At 33.7% G+C, this 21,085-nt stretch overlaps 2 long non-coding RNA genes across 2 annotated transcripts in view; both read right to left on the bottom strand.

The window, feature by feature from the left end:
* The window catches only part of LOC124433712, a 31,512-nt gene extending 10,427 nt beyond the window's left edge, over positions 1 to 21,085 (bottom strand). Inside the window, exon 1 of the long non-coding RNA XR_006944570.1 lies at positions 20,977 to 21,085. This is a non-coding gene — a long non-coding RNA (uncharacterized LOC124433712). The remainder of the gene's footprint in view (positions 1 to 20,976) is intronic.
* On the bottom strand, positions 5,484 to 6,115 carry LOC124433723. The gene is made up of 3 exons (XR_006944584.1): positions 5,927 to 6,115; positions 5,593 to 5,643; positions 5,484 to 5,494 (listed from the first exon to the last, which is right to left on the bottom strand). It is a non-coding gene; the product is annotated as an uncharacterized LOC124433723 (long non-coding RNA).

Below are 21,085 nucleotides of genomic sequence, written 5' to 3'. Positions count from 1 at the left end.
CTCATGACAATCCACGCAACGCTATTAAAGTGTATGAATTGTTTTCAGCAGAAACTGTGATCGTAATATTCTAATAATTGGATAATATTCTAAAAGCTGTATAACATTTGCACTAATTTCTGTCAAATCAACATTTATATTAGATATTTTTAAATAAATTAAATTTTCTTTATTGATATTAAACTGGAATTCATGATTATTATTGAATGTGATGAAAGTTGACGTGTTCTGAGAGCAGTAAAATGGGCAAGTTTTGTTGTTGCATATTCTAGCAACTTTTTTACTCATTTTGCTCATCTTGCTCATCTTGCTCATCTTGTGGGCATCCACTGAAGAAGGTTTTTAAAAGTCTTTTTTCCTCGTAAACCAGAAGATTAAGACCAAAGGAATGATCAAGCCAGTTGGCAGATCATCATTTCAAGAGCTTTCCTTTTCAGTCATAAGTTTATGGATTAGGCTGACTATTATAACAAAGAACGTCCAATTAGATTAGAAAAGTAAATTTGGTAAAGTCAAAAGAACCAGTTGAAACTTTGGTTACCTTTCATGCACGAGAATGTGTTTATATAACCGCGTTCTTTTCTTTGATTGTGGACTAACTCAAGCATGAATAGACTACTTTAAGTACAAAGAGTAAATAGATAAAATCTTGGATAATAACTGAACCAAATGCAATAATGACCAAATCAATTCAAGTGTTTTAGGAACAAACAACTTTTATTTGCAAAGGTAGTGGCAAGAAAATCGTTATTTTGTAGATAAAACGTTTGTTACTTTCACCGCAATTAACGTAGCCGATATTCCGTCTTATGTCCAGCGTATCAGTGGCGTGCGTCACGAAGCCAGAGTAGGGCCCTGGGACCAATGGGAAAATACTGGCCCTTCTTAAAAAATATTAGCTATTGGGCAACAGAAAATTATTTCATAAGAATCATAACTATCTTCTCCTTTCTCTTTTGAGTTATAAATATCATATTTTCTTTCATAAATTATTTAATTATATGTTTAAAAGATAGTTATTTTGAGTTTCATTGAAGTTGATTTAAATTTTATATAAAGGGTTGATCATCAAATAAATAGATCAGTAGCTAATTCATTGCTAATTTTATGCTGATTACCAAAGAATAACACGTGCAAAATGTGTATATGGCGGACGATTTTAAATTTTGCAATTCAAAAATAAAGCAAAGGAATGGACCGTTTCGCCCTCAACGAATTAATAAATGACACACAAGAATGACGCCGAATCATCAAACAAATTTAACTTTGTTGCATTTTTAAAACGTTGTATAAAACGTCAAACTCACTTGACCTGTCTCGCATTGAAGGTGAAAAAGTCGTTTAACTGTCTCAATTCTGAAGAGCTAGACAGTATTTTGACTGAATTGATTAGTGATAAATGACTTACGAATGTATCTATAATTTGCCAATCACAACAAATGATAACCACAAGCAAGTTAAGAATTATTAATTATGTCGCGTATTATTCATTATTTGCATGTGTTGTAGTAATCAATAAACCTTTCGTTGCTTTTTAAATTGATAATAAGCTGAAGTTTTATATTGCAGGAGATTATATTTTAGGAATGAAAAAAGTGAAAAGCACTTTCTAGCCAAAGACATGCCGTTAACGATATAAAATTTTCTCCCGACGGTCATTATTTAGCGAGCGCTTCCCACGACACAACAATTACAATATGGCAGACAGAGACTGGCGCATGTGCAATCATACTAGACGACTCTGTAGGGCTAAAAACTGTGTTATCACCTCTAGAAGGTCACATGATGAGTATATCAGGTCCAGGAAACTTTGTGAGAGTGTGGAACACAACATCTTATGTGGTAGAGAAGGTCTTGGAAGCTGACAATGGTAGAGAGATTCAGGTATATATCCAAATAAACACGTAAATTACTACTCTGTAATGTTGATATTTAATGCCGAGAAAATGGTGGAATCTAAACGCAAATTCAAAGTTTTTGCTTATGTGTTTCATATGCGAAAAAACAGATGACAAATTTAGTGAACTTTATTTTACAGAACATAGCTATAACACCAGACGGAATGGTAGTTATTGGGCTGTTTGAAGACAACAAAATCACACTTTGGGCTACGATGACAGATAATTGTGTGCCTAAACGAAGGTTTGTAAAAATGAATGATTTATTGAGGTTTTGAGGCATTCGTTCCGACATTCAATCAAAAAGACATGATCGCAAAACTGACGTTTTTGAAGAACTGATCAAGCAGTGCAGTAAGACTACGAGTTAAACAGAAAAAGCATTTAGAAGACTTTAATTGATTATTATATACGAGTATTGTAACTGGATTTAAGAGAAATTACATCGGGATTTACAGTGCAGTAAGAATACGAGTTAAGCAAAAAAGCATTTAGAAGACTTTAATTGATTATTATATGGCAAGCGTCACTTCCGGAAACATGGCGCGCTTTGATTGGCTCAGAAACATTTTTGCCAGTCCATTATTTTCCCGTAATCGACCATGGTCCGAAACGCGTAATTTTACTGTCAAATGTAAACAAACTTCGTAATGCAGAGCAAAACGCAAAATAAACGAAACAAAACTACTTACGAATGTGATTCGAAGGAAAACACTTGGAACAGTTAAACTATCCAGACGATACAATTTGAAACGATTATTTTTATAGACGAAAACTAGAAGTGAAAGCCAACCCGTAAAACAGCAAGGACGTGAAAGAAAGCTTTGTTTCAGGTGAAATAATGCCATGTAATATCTTTGAATCTTTTTACTGAGAAATATCAGACCTATGTCTTTTTCTACAAACCTCGCCCTACAGGCTCGGTCTGTACAAGAAGACATCAGTCCGATATTTCTCCGTAAAGAACTCAAGCTCGGTTATTAAGGGCTTAATATTGTAACTGGATTTCAGGGAAATTACATCGGATTTTGGGGTGACTATGGTTGAATTCGAGGGAGCTAGTTAAGTAGCAGAATTTTGGGCTCATACAATTATCTTTAAGTACTCGCACGCCCTATATAAATCTCACCTTGTCTTGAAGCAAAAGAAACAGTTGGGGTTACCCAGATAATATGCAAACAACGGCAGCAAATATATTAGATAATCACAGCGAATATATAAATGACTCTGTTCAGTATAGAGTCACTCATTATTCAAAAATATGAAGACTATACACTAAAAAACAGTCGATAAGTAAAAGAAAAACCTCAAAGCGCAGCAACAGCTGTCATATATACTCAATACACACTTATCATCGTATCAAACATCTAAATGTCAGTACACGTTCACTAAACTTAAAATTTATCTTTATATTAGGTACCTTCTTTAAGTTACAGCATTCTTTACTAACCTCTTCTACAAAACGCTTTCAAAGCCTCGGTAAAAGTACATTACTTACACGTTTGTAATTGAAAACAGCAGCGTGCTTCTCTGTCCCATCCTCGTCATTATTGAAACCCCAAATGAAGCATTCGACTGCATGGCGTAAACTTCAATTATTGTACTCACAGATTACCAATTGGCGAATTATCAAAGTCATTGTATCTCTTAATTCTCAAGTGAAGGTAGTTATTGTTTAGCAATGCTAGAGAGCATGAACACTTCTGCTTTATACAATACATATGCATAAAGAATTGTTAATGAGCTCAATAGAGTTATTAATATGAAATTCAGCAGTATTATTTTATTGAAATGCTGTCACTGTTTGCTTATTGGTGGGTTGCAACCATCCTCCTGAGAGTAAGAGAACAATGGAATGCTGGCGATGGTGGATGAAATTAGCATTGTAAATAAGGAAAATCCTTTGTTAAAATCATCCAACATGGCGACTATGACGTAGCTTGCAACCCAAGAATTGCTTTGATTACCCTACGTTTTAACTTTCCTTCACTTTTGATGAATTTGAGACATGCACTCCTATATATAGAGAGAGCATGAAAAAATACTGAAAAGTGTATTGGTGAGTAAAGCCTAGGCCAGACTATCGTCCATATCGACGAAAATCAGAACGAAAACTGCCGCAACAAAATTTTGAACGAAAACTCGACGAAAATTTCGTTTTCGTGCATATTAGAAGAGTTGAACGTTTGACCTTTTTCGTTAACGAAAACGCATACTATTGGCTAATAATATCAGACTTTGTACTCAAACATGGCGGAGTGGCAAGAGGTTTTGATAAATCAGGTCTAATAGACTTTCTAAGATGTGTGCCAACTTTAGTGATGTGAGGTCTAATTAAATCCAAAATGTAGTCAAAATTTGTCGTCCTCATTCGCAAGTATTTTATTTGTCTATTTTCATTGTTCGGCTCTCGTAATTCTTTAATCAAGATGTTAAATAGTCCAAGACGATCACGTCGTTTATTAATTGGATGAATCCAGTATCGACGTTTGCTGTTGCTTATTTTCAACTTTAAAAGCAGTAACTTTTTCTTAAGAAGAAGTAATCTTTTTCTTTTAGAGATCGCCATTTTTTCTAATCCGTCAAAAATGCCGCTTGCTTATTGGCCAAAAAAGTTTTGGCTTTGCAAACATGCTTGTAATTTTTCGTCGTTTCTGGCATGCATTTCGTGCACGAATTTTTGTTTCGTTTTCGTTTTCGTCAATATAGACGATAGTGTGGCCCAGGCTTAAAGGCAGTAATTTTTAAAAATAATTTTAGTATCGAGTAGGATTTTCTGCATGCTGTTGTTAATACGACTTGATCCTTTCTTACATCGCAAAATAAAGTTACTAAACTTATCAATATTAATATTAAAGAATGAAAAAGTCGACCCCACCTCAGAATTTTATTTTATTTCACATACAGAACAACTCCTCACGTGAAAGGTTACGACAATTGCTCTGCATGACGATGGCAATGAATGGTGCATCGCAACCGCTGATAGAGATGGAGTCATTAATATTTGGAATTAAACGTTTGGAAATAAGATATTTCGTTCAAGCAACAAAATCTGAAATGAACCACGAAACATCTAGGAGTGGAAAATAACCTCCGAATAACATTATGAGCATGCTTAACTTTATGAAGGCCAAAAATCACTAATGGCTACTTCTTAGCATACACATATAATAATTGACGTAACTCTAATATGCATGGTATAATTTGACCTTTCAAGTATAGTTTTATTTGTTGCGTTATAACGTTACATAAGTTGAAAGAAATAGGAAAAAACCTATTAAAATATTTATTTCGAATACAACAAAAAACGAATGAAGAAAAAGTAGAAGAACAATCCAATCAATTAAAACTTACCTGTTTCAACACTGATAAGTGATTCTCAAACATTCGTCGTAACTTCAATATTTTACGAGATAGGATCTGCACATGCGCGAAGGTATTTCTACACTCTTCCTGCGTACTTGAGAAAGGCCTATCGCAAATGATCTCGGGGTCTGATGGGCGGAAGCTTTTTACGTATTTGCATCCCCATGTAGGATAGCGAGGGGCTGAAATCTCCACCGAAACGTTAACATGCAGCGTTCTAGTGCCTTACGCTTAAGAAGGTATCGGAAAGCATGGACTGAATACGGGGTTTTTTTCTTTGGAATTTTATATTTGGTTTATCTCATGAAACTAGAACATTCAAGGATACTGCAAAGGTTCAAAATACTTCCGCCTCTTTGACTTAGAATTTAAACCAACTCTAAACATGTTTATACGTTTGTTACATGTTAGCTTTTACAATGTAACTTTCTCATGACTCTCTCGTGACGAGTGAGAGCCTCCTCTTAAAATATAACTTTCTCATCATGAATAAAAGCATCCATGGGCTTCATGAAAAAAAGGGATTATCTACTTTTTTATAATAGTTTTTACAAAGATAACTTTTAACAAGCTAGGGAATTTGTATCGTCTAAATTGAGCCTCGCTTTCAACCCTTATGTTATAAAATTTTGATTTAATTTGGATAGTAAATTTCTTTTTACCTTACAATATTTTCATGATTCAATCTAGAAAGGAACTTCTCTTCTCGAGCAATTTTGCGATTTAACAGAACACTTGTCTGATTCAAATAAATTCTTTTGTTCGCATAGAGATAGCCGTCCAATTTATTATCTACCTAAGCGTATATAAAGCATTTCCAAATCACGTACAAAATTCCTTTCACATGACCAAATTACCGTCTATTCAAACGATGTATGTAATAAAAAGTTACCTTCACAACTGAAGCAAACCCTCCTGGCATTAACATCCCAAATGTTATGCAGCACAAATGTAAATTTGACGACAAACTGCAAAGACCAACTCTTGAGCACTGTTCTCGATTACTGTAAATAATCATTACGAAATGTTGATTAAATATTCTGAAGTAATTATCTATGAAATAAATTTACATAGATGATGCAAATTATTTTTTGATTCGGCGGAAGTGATGTGCCATAGGAAGCAGAGATGATGAGTCAGCATGAGCGACGAGTTAGTAATATAAGTAATTAACAATTTAACAGTTGCACGTAGCACATATCGTCATGAAGCAAGAAATGTCACTCAACTGTTATTGGTTAGTTTCAGTACATTTAATCGCAAATAGCAATGTACTACAAATTATGTAACAACGTAAAATTCAGTAAGAGTGAAAAATTCACTGATAAATTGTCTGCAAAAAATTTCATACGTTTCCCTCCTCGCTATATGATGAAGTATAATTGTAGAAATTGGAAAACTCAAAAGCCTTCTCGTGGCTTAGCAGATTAGCTCTAACTTTAAAACGGCTTAAGTTGAAGACGAAACGTCGACAGTAATCACCCTTACCATTACTTTCCCGATGGCCGTGTTGAAAAATCATAGCTACGTCTGTCATGCTTATTATAAAAAGCTGACGTCAGTCAGAGTTAAGATGACTCTGAAGATGACTACCGCTAAGGTTGTCGAAACGTCAGTCTACATCAATAGCAACAGTCCTTCTCAGGACTCTACTAACCTGGACGATCTTCATCCACAAACATGTTACGATACTCCCGGGGTTAAACCATTTACTTTATTACTGTTTTGTGTTAGTGACCTGTCATTTTTTTAGTGAAACTTGCCGACATTGTGAAAATATTAGCCTGTTAAGACCAATACATACGTGGAAGACACGTGATATCAATGACTATCGCACACGTGATGACAAACATTGCATACAGCTGTGAATCGAGGAAAATATTTGGATAAATTGATTATAAAAGAAGCGTTGAGTGATTTCTAGGCAGCCGATGATGTATAAACAATTGAGAAGCGTGAAATCGTCAGCTTGCAACGTACCACTTATGTCACAGGTCATAAAATTGCCGTGTTTTTCCCTAACAATTTTTAATTGCATTGTTGCCTCCCTGGAGAATATTAATTACGTGTACGCACTCTCCAAAAACTCGTTTCATGTACTACTTAAATAAATATTACAGCATCAACTAATTTCGTTGATAGCGACGACTTTGTCAAATGACATCAATTTTAATTCTTGTGTTTTGATGGATATATATTTCTTTAATGCAAGACTTTTTGTCTTATTTAGATGTCCTTGAAAACATCAAATATACGTGGGTAGTATACATTATGCGCATGGCATTTGGCAAAAAATTCAAGGCAACTAATTAGCATGCGAATTATAAACGTAATATAAAAGTCATATAACAATTGCCAGAGTAGTTAGGAAAAGTTTAAGTCAAGTGTTACATTTCCGTAACAAAGTCGAAAGAAACAGGAAAAAATTTATCAAACAATTTATTTAGAAATACAACTAATAAGAAATGAGGGAAAAGTAGAAGAACAATCCAATGAGTTAAAACTTATCAATTTCACCTGTAATAAGTGACTTTATGGTTAACACACTTGATGTTTGTACATTCGATGAATTTTTCACAAGAGATTAATTTAACACATTTTATGTTAACACATTGCGTAATTCGCTGAAAATCTCTACGTGCTTGACATTAAATTTTTAAGATATATTTTACCTACAACATCGATGAAATTAAATCGACATTAAAACTTCAAATCTAAACATTTATTTATCGAACGACCTCGACTGACTGTAGTACTTTGAGAACATAGAGATTTTAGCAATAGAAAATTAGTTCCTCAATCTCAAAGCAAACTAACACATTCCTTAATAACAATTTTATTCTACATCATGTATTTCTATGTTCCAGAAAAAACACATCGTACGAATCATGTACAAAATCACAGCTCCGTCAAAACTAGCTTAAACTAGCGTACTGTAGTCACGATAACCGGTTTGTTGGCTGCAAGCATTTAAGAAATGGCTCAACTTATCAAGACTGTTATTAATTTAAGATATTCACAACTATAAAACAGTTTTAAATGTTGAGTTTTGATTAATCATCTTCGATGACTCAAAGTAATTTTACACACTTTAAATAAAGTATATTTACCGTTTGTTACAATTAACACATAATTCTTATATGATAATTGCGGTTAACCAACATTTCTCATTGTAACATAATTAGAATCTTAGAAAGTATAAAATGCTTCCCTAATCAAAGCATGTGCATTATCAGAATTCATCACATACAAAAGAACAGCTAAGCAATGAATTAGAAAGATATAGCTATAAGAAATCAGCTGACATGAGAACAGACATTATGGGTGAGCAGAGCATTTATAAAAAAATAAAGATGCGTTAACCTAGTCTCAAGTAAAACTTGCTTTAACTACAGTACTACAGTCAAACGTCTATTTAACTGTTTATCCATGGTGATCGCAACAACAGACATATTGAGGGCAAGGGGAGCGGTAACTTGTTGACTAAAACTAACAAATAATTTTTAAAGAAATAATCAAAATTACTGTAATCATTCAAAAAATTCGAATCAAAACTTGTTTGATCTCTGTACATTTACTATAAAAATTAAGAGTATGTTTCGGCTTGAAATCGTCTTCAATGTGCATTTGTCGCTGCAGTACATTATGTGAGCTCAGCACGAACAGCACATCAATTGTTTTGTTTTAGATATTGATGAAGAAGTCATAAATATTAAATCACCGTTAAACTATTAATTGCGAAGACAAATTTGTCAAACGACATAGTTCATTTAGATGATGGTGTTTCGATCGATATTTATTCAAAGAATATTTGTCATCCTTAGGTATCTTTGACAACTTCAAACATACATGGGTATTATGGATGCTGTTCGTTTTTGAAATGAGCGAAAACGTGAGTGGGGGAAACAATGAGTTAGGTAAGACAGCAAACGAAGGCTTTAACCATGATAAAATATAAAGTGACATATGAAACAATATAGTCAACGTATTCTATACGTCACCATTATAGTTTCAGTCCTCAAGGAAGAAGTTGTGCCGATTTATAATGAAAATTTCACAGACATTCCAAAAAACAGGGAGCCATATTATGTTTAAAGTTCAACGATGTGTCATCGATAAAGATAAAAGTCCTCCACTTGCAAATTTTTGGCCCCAGCCAAGAACGACGATAGAAGTCGAGATTGTCGTTCCTGATTTAAAAAACGACACAAAATTCTACAAATATATTGTATATAATCACACTTCTTGTTGCAAGAGTACAAACTTAACAGCCTTGAACTTCGATCAACACAAGAATCTATATTCAAACGAAAGTAAGGATTTCTGAATTTAATTAAAATCTAAACTCAAATCTAAACTTGAAACGCTTTTCCCTTTCTTTTTTCAGTTAACGAGACAGAATTTACAACAAAAGTAAAATACAATCCACTAAACGTGAGAACATGTAATGACTATTGCAAGAATCCTCAACCTCGTTTTCATCTGCACAGTGAATATAGAAAGGTTCTTTTAAATTATCTCTTTATCCCATTCACTCAATGCTTGCCTGGTTGCAAAGCAACAAAAAACACAAAGAACATCAAAACACAAACCGTAGATGGTTCAACCCTATATGAAGTTGTCAGGGAACACGTATCGTGCAATTTTTGGAATACTAAAGTCCATAAAAGTCCAACTTCTAATAGCAGACGCAGTGATCCAGGTAAAAAATTCTCAATTATGATTGAAAAAATTAACCAAAAAGCGTAATGTGTGTAATTAGATGTCCACAACTTTTGAGAAAAATTGCAAAATAATCATGTTTTACGATTTGCTCCATGATCTTATTTCCATAAAATTTCTCTACAGAAAGTCGACCCCTCGTGCTAAATAAAGGATTATTTGTCTACATCACATCACCAAGAATGATGTTAGTTGCCTTCATTCTCTCGACTGTCCTCATCTCAATACTCATTCTGGACTGTAATCTGTGTCATCGTAAGAAAGGAATGATGTATTCTATAAAAAGTTGTGGAAAGAATGAAGAGTGTGAAGACTGCGTAAGAAGACAGCAGACTATGATAGAAATGGTTTAAGTATCAGTAGTTTTTGTGTCACATTTTGGCTTGGAACAAGACATGAACAAATGAGGCAGAATGAAATTTATTATTAGAAAACTTTTATAAAGAAAAAAACTTTTAGAATTTATGCTACGTTCGCACGAATATCTTGTTAATTAAGATATTTATCGAATGAGTTTACTTTAAATTTCTGTTACAGTGATATAAAACACAAATTATAAATATGAAGATTCAGAGCAATATAGCTTGTGTACACCTGGATGAATGGGCTTTGAAAGAAAATAAACTAAACACCTTTCATGGAGACTAATGCCTGGAGTTTTAATGTTGAGTAAATGATAAGTACAAATTTTTGGTAAATGGAAACTTCTGTATTCTCGCACATTTTCCATCGTGACACGAAGATGCTGTGGATACAAGTATTGGCTTAAGGATAGAGAAATTAAAGCTTTTTTGTCCGATTATTTTTGAAATAATCACAGATGAAAAACACCGTAATGATTTTAGGGCAAAAATATGAATATATGCGAAGAACGCAAAGTTTAAATCCGTAATTTGAATCAACCATATAAAATGTTTCATGACAGGGGCGGATTTAAGGGTCATCAAATCCATCACGCGACGAACGTATGAAATGGTGATTAATTATTCATGCAACGTACTAAAATTAATAAATAATTAAGTCAACTATCACATATCGTAAGCCAAACGAAAGCATAACGATCAGATTAATTAATGGCCTGAGTGTACAGCCGTTTTTTTAAGGAAAGCTATGTAATTAGCCTCAAATATGATCTCAAGCCCACAGAGCCATCAAAAGTCAAATCTTAGTCTTCTCATTGGTCAATTCGCCTATTGCCATGGAAACTTGCAGTTTTGATGTATCTGTGGAGGCCTGATGGATTGACGACTTTCAAGGGCTCTAACAATCATATTTTATATTATCGACTAGTATTTTTACTTTGTTATTTTACGCTATTTGATACTTTGACTGATTCACAGCGGGGGTCATTTATTTTGAAGGTCTTATCTTTCGCTACATCGCAAAATTGCAATCACGCTTTGTTTAAAAAAGTTTCAGTTGTATCTGATCTGATATGTTGTTCAAGCTGCCTTTGCCGCAGATGTTTGTAAAATTTTGGCAGGTTTTTATGTTGATCTTGCCAGGCAACTAAATGAGCAAGATGAGATATCGCTTGAGCAACTATTGGGTGCCATAAGTAGCTCGTCAAACAGCATTAGCAGAAATTATTGCGTGGAAACTTATATTCCTTTGGCTGTTCGAAATCAAAAGGAAAAATCGTGCATAGCTTTGAGGTAAACTATATATTTTGTACAATTTTTCTCATATTTCACTAACAATATGTAAGAATGTAAATATGCATACAAACGGTATTGATGACTTGCCTTGTTTACGTTCGCACGGTTTGCTGGCAGGCAGATAAATCTCAAGGGAAGTTAAGCATTTTTGCTTAATTGTGCTGTGTTTCCAAAACGAAAGCACTATACAAAGTCTGCTTGCTATAAGTTGCCAGCAAAACGTCTGGTTGTATATTACAGGTCACTTGTGTTGTGTAAATCTCATCAACCTTTCAACTTGCTGATTTTTGTGGTTTTAGACTCGCATTTTAAAACTTTATGAATGTACAGTGAGATAAACTTGTCAAATTTTCAGTTCAACCTGGTTGTTGATTATTCCTTGATTCTTTATAATTCTACTATTAACTATCCTATTTGAATTACTTATATTCATTCCCTGCTTATAGTTGTCAGCACTATTACACATTTCATATAGAGAATGTAGATTTTGTCAATATAAAACATAAAGTAAATATCATATTTACGCGAGATTTTATTGTCAGTTAGCTATTTTATTACTCAATAAAACTAAATAAGATTATAACATGATTATATAATACATTTATCAAATAATGTCATATATAGAACATTTTGGAACCAAACCCAAAATTCTTTCATCATCAGCTTCATGTATTTTCTTAGATCAGAAGCTTCAGGGAATTGCTTGTACAGTTCCGTGTCTTTGTCTCTGCTTGGTGATGATAGATTGGTTCCAACTTTAAGAATCTTAACCTCACTTGAGCTTTTCCTGAATGCTCATTTTTACTGTGAGCATCCCTGCTTTTTGTCTGCCATTGAAGAGCATCCTGATTTTTTTAAGGGAAGTATAAAAAATCTTTTACCTTTATCTGTCTCTGTTGAGTCCTTAGATACCGGTGCTAGTAAGGAAAATTTAGTGAAGAAAGAGGCTGTTTTTAACAGAGCCCTCTATAGTATAAGAGTTGGGACATCTATTGTTATCCGTTTAGCTTACGTTGATTGGTCAATATTGATCACCTGATCAATTTCCGCCATTTTGGTTCCTAGTTTTGAAACTTTAGCTTGTGTTTATATAGCAATTGCTGCTAGTAATACAGTATTTTGAGATAATATTGCGTTTTTTTATGGATAAGTGTGTAATAACTGATTGTTGAAGGCTACTAAATGTCATTACATATCGCATAAATTGAGGATTACTTAAAAATGAAAGAAATGCCTTTACGTCGAACTTATAAATTTGATTGCATGGTGATTGTTGTGCTGAACTGCTTTTGATATAAGGTTCAATTAACTGACTCAAGTAGAGAAACATTTTTGGGGCAAATAACATTGCAAAGTTTGTGCTGATGCAGTTTCAATAGTTTTCTTACTCCAAAGCTTGTTTTTTAATCGAAGATGATTTCTCATTATGTTCTGAAATTGATCAATCTACAAACCTCTCAATTCTCAGCCACTTCCACACTAAAACAACTACACCAAATCACAGAAACTCTTATGATTTTCCATGTTGTATTTTGTATTTTTAGTTCATCATTTAAAAATGAAGTAATTATAATTAGGATATTCAATGAAACAGCTGAGTACAATATATTTTTGGTATTGAATTGTACAAATGTACCCTACTTCTGTAGCTCAAAGTAGAACATTACTTCTCTTCTAGACTTGTTGATGATATTTTAATTGTAGGTTTTGGTTTATAAGATCACAGAGGCATATCTCCATAATTTCAGCTATTTGGGCTTTTAATGTATATTACAACTGTTGCTGCCTTTCTCATATATATTAAAATATTGCCGCTTTCTGATATATATTTAGGTGCTGCTAGCTTTTGATATATATATTTCACTGGCAATACAAGGCATAGAATTTGAACAAACGGGCTGAGCTCCTCCAACACACCCCTGTTTGATCATTAAACACATATACAAGTTTTGTCATTCCTCAACCAATAAATTTAACTCTTTGCTAAATTAAAGATTGGATCAGACTCATATGCTGTATAAAAGACTACAAACAGTAGCATTTATAGCAAACAAACAACAACAGAAATGTTTCATATTATAGAAATAATATTCATTTTAAAGAAATGCTTCACCAAAATTTTCAGCAGAATCCCTAACAAACTTTATTAGAAATAAACTTTAATACTTTATAAAGTGATAAAGGCGAAATAACTTCATATACAGGAATAAAACGTTTAAGGTCAAATGCATCTTGGTCAAATCATTGCATATTTCAATAACTAAAAAGTAAAAAAGTCTTTAATTTTCTGCTGAGCAAGAAAATTTTGTGATCTTCAGAATAAAAATATCATGCTTGGATTAAATTGGGGGCATAAATCACTCACTACCATTAAATTGTTACAAATCTTGAACACAAATCTCTCCGACCAAATCTGCATGATTACTATGATTCAAAGTTTCGAACAAAGTCTTGTCCAAGTATTTGATAACACTGATGCCAGGACAACATTGCCGCTTGCCACAAAGCTTAAAGATCTTGAAAACTTGTTACAGAGTCGGAACATAAGCCGAGAAAACACGTTCACGTACGAAAAATACTTCTTACAATGGGTCACGATCAATTTGAAGCAAGAACTAGTAAACCGCAAACGAAGCTCAAACCAATGAAATTAAATCAGGTCTGCCCAAATCGTTAAAACGCAAAGAGCTTGCTATTATTCCTAATATATTTGATACTACCATGGAATAAGCTTAAATTGCTTTCTTTTTGCATATAAACCCAATTTCCAATAGTATTATTATAGTTTCACTTTGCAAGTAGGAACCAAAATGGCGGCTCCGCGCTCCCCAGACCGTTTGTCCCAACTCTTATACTATAGAGGGCTCTGGTTTTAATTGCAATGATGGTAAATGGTCATCATTTCTTTGTATTTTGGGTCTGTCTTCAGTTTTGAAAAGATGTATTGTTACATATTATCCGGATTGTGGACAACACAGGCTCAAACTTTTATTTAATCGTGTTATTCAACCCCGCTTGCATACTACTAGGGTTGAAAAGAAATTCATATTCTATTCTGCCATGAAGGTGACATAAGAACTGGAGAATCATTTCAGCCTAACCATTTTGTCCCTCTTCTTTTTCATGCAAGTGCACACAAGCGAAAGTCTGCTGACATTACACAAGCCACAACGTCAGCAAAAAAACGTAAGGTGCCTTCCTTATTTTCCAAGAAGGTGGCAAAATTTCCTTCTGGTAATATTCCAATTATTTCTAACTTTTTACTGCATTAGAAAACAGCCATCCAAGTTATTTGAAAAGCCCAATGAAACTTTTTCTTCTGCCAAACAAGTTCCTTCTTATATCACGTTGAAACAACCAATTAAGTCCTCCGCTAGTCAATCTTGTCCAGAAAAGAAGTATCATTCTGTGCATAATTTTGATGTTGCAACTTACCAGGATAAAGTTAAAGACTTAGATACTTCTGGTGTTCTTCAATTGATTAAAAATGTTTTCAGGCCTGATGAGAATTTTTCCTTTCCTAAGACCGGTGGTAGGAGCTTTAGATATGACTGGCTAAAAAAATATGACTGGCTATGCTACTCCCCATCAAAAGATGGTGCATTTTGTTTGTCATGCGTGCATTTTGGTCATCGCTTCCCTGGTAAAGCTTCTAAGATTACAAATTTGTTTTCTAAACCGGTTTCACGCTGGAATGATGCTGCATTTACTTTTAAACGCCATGATGAAGGAGAAGGGGGGTTGCATGCCCAAACAAATCCAATTTTATTTGCCTTACGTGCTCAAATGTCAGGATCTGCGCAACCAATAGAGCTCATGTTAGAAAGAAATCTTAAAAAGGAAATCGATGAGAACAAATGTAAGCTGTCTTCTATTGCTGATTGCATTCTTTTTTGTGGTCGTTTAGGTTTGCCTTTGCGTGGCCACCGTGATGATGCTAAACATCATCCAGAGGTTGGTCAGTATTCTAATGGGTGTTGGAAATTTTGTGGAGACACTAAATTTTAAAGTTCGTTCAGGGATGGTGTTTTAAGGGATCACTTAACATCTTGTGGGAAAAATAGAAGTTACATCTATAAGACCAGCCAGAATAAAATGATCAAGTGCTTTGGAGAGGTTATTACTGAACAGATTGTCAACGACATTAAGGTTAATAGGTTCTTTTCTATTATAGCTGATGAGGCTGCAGATTCTTCCCATATTCCATAGAGAGCAAATGGCTCTAATTTTACGTTTTATTGATAAGAATATGGACATAAGAGAGGAGTTCATTGCCTTTCTTCAATGTAAGTGGGGATTGAGTGGAGAGAACCTTGCTAAATTAATTCTAGATAAACTTAAAGACCTTGGCTTGCCAATTGAAGACTGTCGCGGACAAGGTTATGATGGTGCGGGTGCTGTTGCAGGTTGTGTTAAAGGTTTGGCTGCCCAAATTTTGAAGCTCAACTCGAAAGCATTATATACCCACTGTTATAGTCATAGGCTTAATTTGTCAGTTTGTGATTCTTTGTCAGATATTGAGGTTAAGAAAGTACTTAACAAAATAAAAGATGTGACAAATTTTATCAATATTTCTCAAACACGCAATATACCGTTTGAGGAGACAGTACGCAATAGTTTAGAAACGGACTCAAAAAAAGACTAGATTGCCAGATGTTTGTAGAACCAGATGGGTAGAACGAGTTAAAGGTTTAGACACTTTCGAAGAATTGTTTGTTCAAATTTTTGACACACTGGATAACATGGCAAAAGGTGGCAGTCCCTCTCTCGCTGCTGATGCATCCTCTTTGCTTGAAGGTCTTTCTGAGTTTCATTTTATCGCCCTCTTGGTTATTACCAGAAATGTTTTTGATCTTCCTGTTACTCAGCTTTTGCAAGGAAAGAGTATTGATGTTATGGACGGGATTGAGTTGATCTCTTCTTTGAAAAGCAGTGTTGCACATGTGAGGAATTCTATTGATTCATATCATGATCAATGGTACGACATTGCTTTGACGTTAGCGGCAAAGGTTGGGGTAGAAGAATGTAAACGTAGGACAATTGGAAGGCAAACTACAAGGCCTAACGCTCCTTGTCGTTCTATCTCGAGTATTACAAACGAATCTATACGATTCCTTTAATTGACCATCTTCTCGTCTTTGGATGCGCGATTTGACACGGAAAGTGTAAATGTTTATCAAGGACTAAGTATTGTTCCAACAAAATGTTTTCTTATAAAAATGGGATTGACTGGAGACATAAATTTAAGATTGTTTCAAAATTTTATGTTGCTGATTTACCCAATCAGTTAGGTTTAGATGCAGAGTTGTTATTATGGCAATCCTTCTGGGAACATCGTAAAGGTCCTTATCCATGTAATGTAGCTACAACTTCAAAAGCTATAAATTTTGATGGTTTTCAAAACATAAAGGTCATACTTCAAATATTAGGAACCCTTCCCATAACTTCATGCGAATGTGACGTTCGATTTCAGCGTTGCGAATTCTTAAAGATTATAAGCGAGTACTATGGTTGAGGAACGGTTAAATGGTCTTTTCTCTAATGAAAATTCATCAGGAAATTCTTCCAGATGTGCAACGCGTAATTGATAAATTTTCTGTTGGCAACACTAGATTTAAATTTAATTGAAATCATGAGAATTTTTAAATTTTGTCTTTCTACATCTAAATTCTTTTTAGTTTATAGATAAAATTGTTGATGTACCTATGTATAAAGGACATGCATTTAATTCTATGCAATAACCAGATTGCTGGCTTCGGCTCTTTAAAGGGCTGTCCATGTCGGATGATGCTTTGAAATTTGGGGCATCATCCTAGGCATGCTGAAGAGCCCTGATATTGGGCGAAACAGTCTGTCATCATCTGATTAAAGGGAATTCATCTTAGTTTTCGCAATTTTATGATCGCTAAAGTTTTATAAATCGCTGCATAAGATACAATGTATGATGTCATCTATGACGTCATATTTGAGGCCACATATGACGTCATAAATTTTTGACTAACATATGAAAAATCCTAGATCCGCCCCTGGTTATAAATATCATATTTTCCTTCATAAATTATTTAATTATAGGTTTAAAAGATAGTTATATTGAGTTTCATTGAAGTTGATTTAAATTTTATATAAAAGGTTGGTTATTAAATAAATAGATCAGTAGCTAAATCATTGCTAATTTATATGCTGATTACCAAAGTATTACACGTGCAAAATGTGTATATGGCGGACGGTTTTTAAATTCTTTGCAATTCAAAAATAAAGCAAAGGAATGGACCGTTTCTGCCCTCAATGAATTAATAAATGACACACAAGAATGACGCCGAATAATCAAACAAATTTAACTTTGTTGCATTTTTAAAACGTTGTATAAAACGTCAAACTCACTTGACCTGTCTCGCATTGAAGGTCACAAAAGTCGTTTAACTGTCTCAATTCAGAGATTTTCCTGAAGAGCTACACAGTATTTTGACTGAATTGATCAGTGACAAATGACTTAGGAAAGTATCTTAATTCGCCAATCACAACAAATGATAACCACAAGCAAGTTAAGAATTATTAATTATGTCGCGTATTATTCATTATTTGCATGTGTTATAGTAATCAATAAACCTTTCGTTGCTTTTTAAATGGATAGTAAGCTGAAGTTTTTATATTGCAGGAGATTATATTTTAGGAATGAAAAAAAAATAGTGAAAAGCACTTTCTAGCCAAAGTGAATTAAAAAAAATTAATGCTTGTTTTAAGGCAAATTGCCGTCACTAAAACGTTACAATCGGGAACAACTGAATACATGAGTATCCTCCCCTCCCCTCCCCAATTTACTGTTCTGTAGACGGTCCTGCTTTCACGTATTAAACTAGGTATCCAAGGATAGTGCAAAGTGTTGAGATATGCTCTCATATTCTTCCTGTAATAAGTAAATAATTGTCAAGTGTAACTAACTAAATGATTATTTTAAGAGATACTTATGTGCAATAATCACAATATTTTTATAGTTCCTAATAGCTCCGTTGATTGTAAATTAACCATACTTAGTAAAGAAACAAATATATCCATACTTAATATCTTGTATAAATAGAAGTAGTTTCACCATTATAAGATAGATCGTTGACCATAGACATTGACGTTGAACATTAAATGTGATCGAAATAGTTATCTTTGATATCTCTATTGTTCGTAAGTCAATATATACTAAAGAAGATAGATGGCTACATCACAAACCTAACACAAAGTTTCTGAGAAAAATTGTTAGTAAACATGGCAAATAAAACTAGTTTTAAGAATGCGTAGTATCGCACCATGGCGTTTCAAAAAATGCTAAACAGACATTCATTTCGAGAAGTGGTTATCAAAGGCTAAGCAGTTTGCTTTTTGACGAATAGCTACAACTTGCTCCAAGATTGCGTAAATAAACGTTAATTTCGTATGTGCATTTACATACCGGACACATAATGAGGACATTTGGCACGCCACAATCATACATTCGTCATTCATGCATCACAATCTAGTTGAAATCCTCATTATCCGGTCAAAAGTATAGACTTTCAACAGTGGGAAAGTGTAAATTATATTTATAATCTAACAAGGATGCACATCACTTCAGTATAAATGATGATATAAGCGGTATACCATATGAAACAAGTATATTTTTTAAAATTGTCGTTTAAATGAACAATAATATTTCTACCTAATATGACAAACCCAGTTGAAGTATTTTTCCAGTATAAAAATGCAAATTTGCAGAGATAAATGAACATCTCTAAAGCTGAAATTTAACTTTACATTATGTTGCATATAATATAGCTTTATATAAGCAATAAAGGACATGATTTGTTTTGCCAAATAGACAAACGTATTGTATTTTATGAGGATTAATAACAAGAAATGTAAATGTGTTCCTTTAGTGAAATCAGTTATTCAAGCGGCTCATTCCTGACAAAATTGGATAAAGTCACGATTGAAACTAAATCGAGGTTAATTTCACGAGGCTTTATACAGTAGACGGGGAAAATCATATCAGGCTTCTCCAGGATTCATGGATTGTTTTTTAAATGAATTGATCATTACATGTTGATGAAATGATGTCAACAACTAAAAAAAAAACTTGCTGTGTTGAACCACAAACAAATTGGATACTAATTAGCTATGCTATGGTTATTTTTATTATTTCTCCGTGTGGTTTTCATTGAACAATGTCAAATATTTAATTTTGTTCAAACTAACAAGCAAATATAGGTGAATCTTTTCAAAAGATTACCCAATACTGCTAAAAAAATTGACTGTGCTGATTGATACGAGTCACTAAGTCAAAGCATAATTGACACTGCGGCAGAGAAGGAATCATTCAATGCAAGCGCTCTGTGCCTTTAGTTGATCACTTTAAGTTTCCTTTTATTTTACCGCTGCAAAAGTTTACTTAAAGATCGTACTTGGTACAATACCAGAAATTGCAAATGTAAACACCAACTTTTAAAGTAAAAACAACATATGATATTAATAAATATGACAATTACTGAAAAGCAAACATTTTTGACAAGTCATCATAAAAAACCACCGGAAAAGACAATAGCAACAATTATAGTGTAACTAGAAGTCGTCGATGAATATTGAAGAAAATACCCCACCGACGGTCAAAGCCATGTTTGTGTCATAAAACCACAAGATGATGCATACTTTTGCTGATGCTATTTAACCCAGCCCGCCTTTCAAAATTTTCTCATTTTCATTGTATTAATATATTTGTACAAAAAGCAAACTCTCTTTCCCACTTTCTAGAACTTGCACATGACGTTGTTTGATAAAATCATCGGGGTCATCGATTACTTACTGACTGAAATCCGCAGTAGATTAATGCAAGTACATTGTACATTCACATGAATCGATTTTATAAGAGCAAAGTTAAAGCGTAGTTTTCAAGCATTACTTAATGTCTTATCAAAATCAGTCATTCCAATGGAAATCAAGCAGACCACAGTAAAAATTTTAAATTTTAAAATATTAAAATTTCAGTAATGTATTTTGAAAAGGGCATTTTTACCACCGGCGTACATCGATGTTATAATAACTAATTATCATATTACAAAACGATGCTAATATGTAGTATTTGATTGCATATATTGCATAAATTGTAAATAAATCAACACCGAACAACTGACAGAGCAAGACCCAAAAGATAGCATAAAAGAATTAACGACATTGACGTTAACTTTTGGGTCGCGTTTATAACCGGTTAACCGCAGTAAGTCCTTCACAGCTATGTACGTATTTTGGTGTTTGTTTACTGTAAAAACAATATCCATTAGGAAACCAGCAATGATATCGTGTTAAAAACTTACAGAGCATGACCATGCAACTCTTGAGATGGCTAGGCTACCGCTTAACAGTTAATAGATTGTCACTTTGTCGTTTGCAAAAGCTCAAATGCTTTGCTTTGCTGTCTTTTGT

Source organism: Xenia sp. Carnegie-2017, unplaced genomic scaffold (genome assembly GCF_021976095.1).
Source record: "Xenia sp. Carnegie-2017 unplaced genomic scaffold, XeniaSp_v1 HiC_scaffold_14, whole genome shotgun sequence".
NCBI classification, from domain to species: Eukaryota; Metazoa; Cnidaria; class Anthozoa; order Malacalcyonacea; family Xeniidae; genus Xenia; species Xenia sp. Carnegie-2017.
This window is presented reverse-complemented; position numbering and strand designations above follow the sequence as displayed.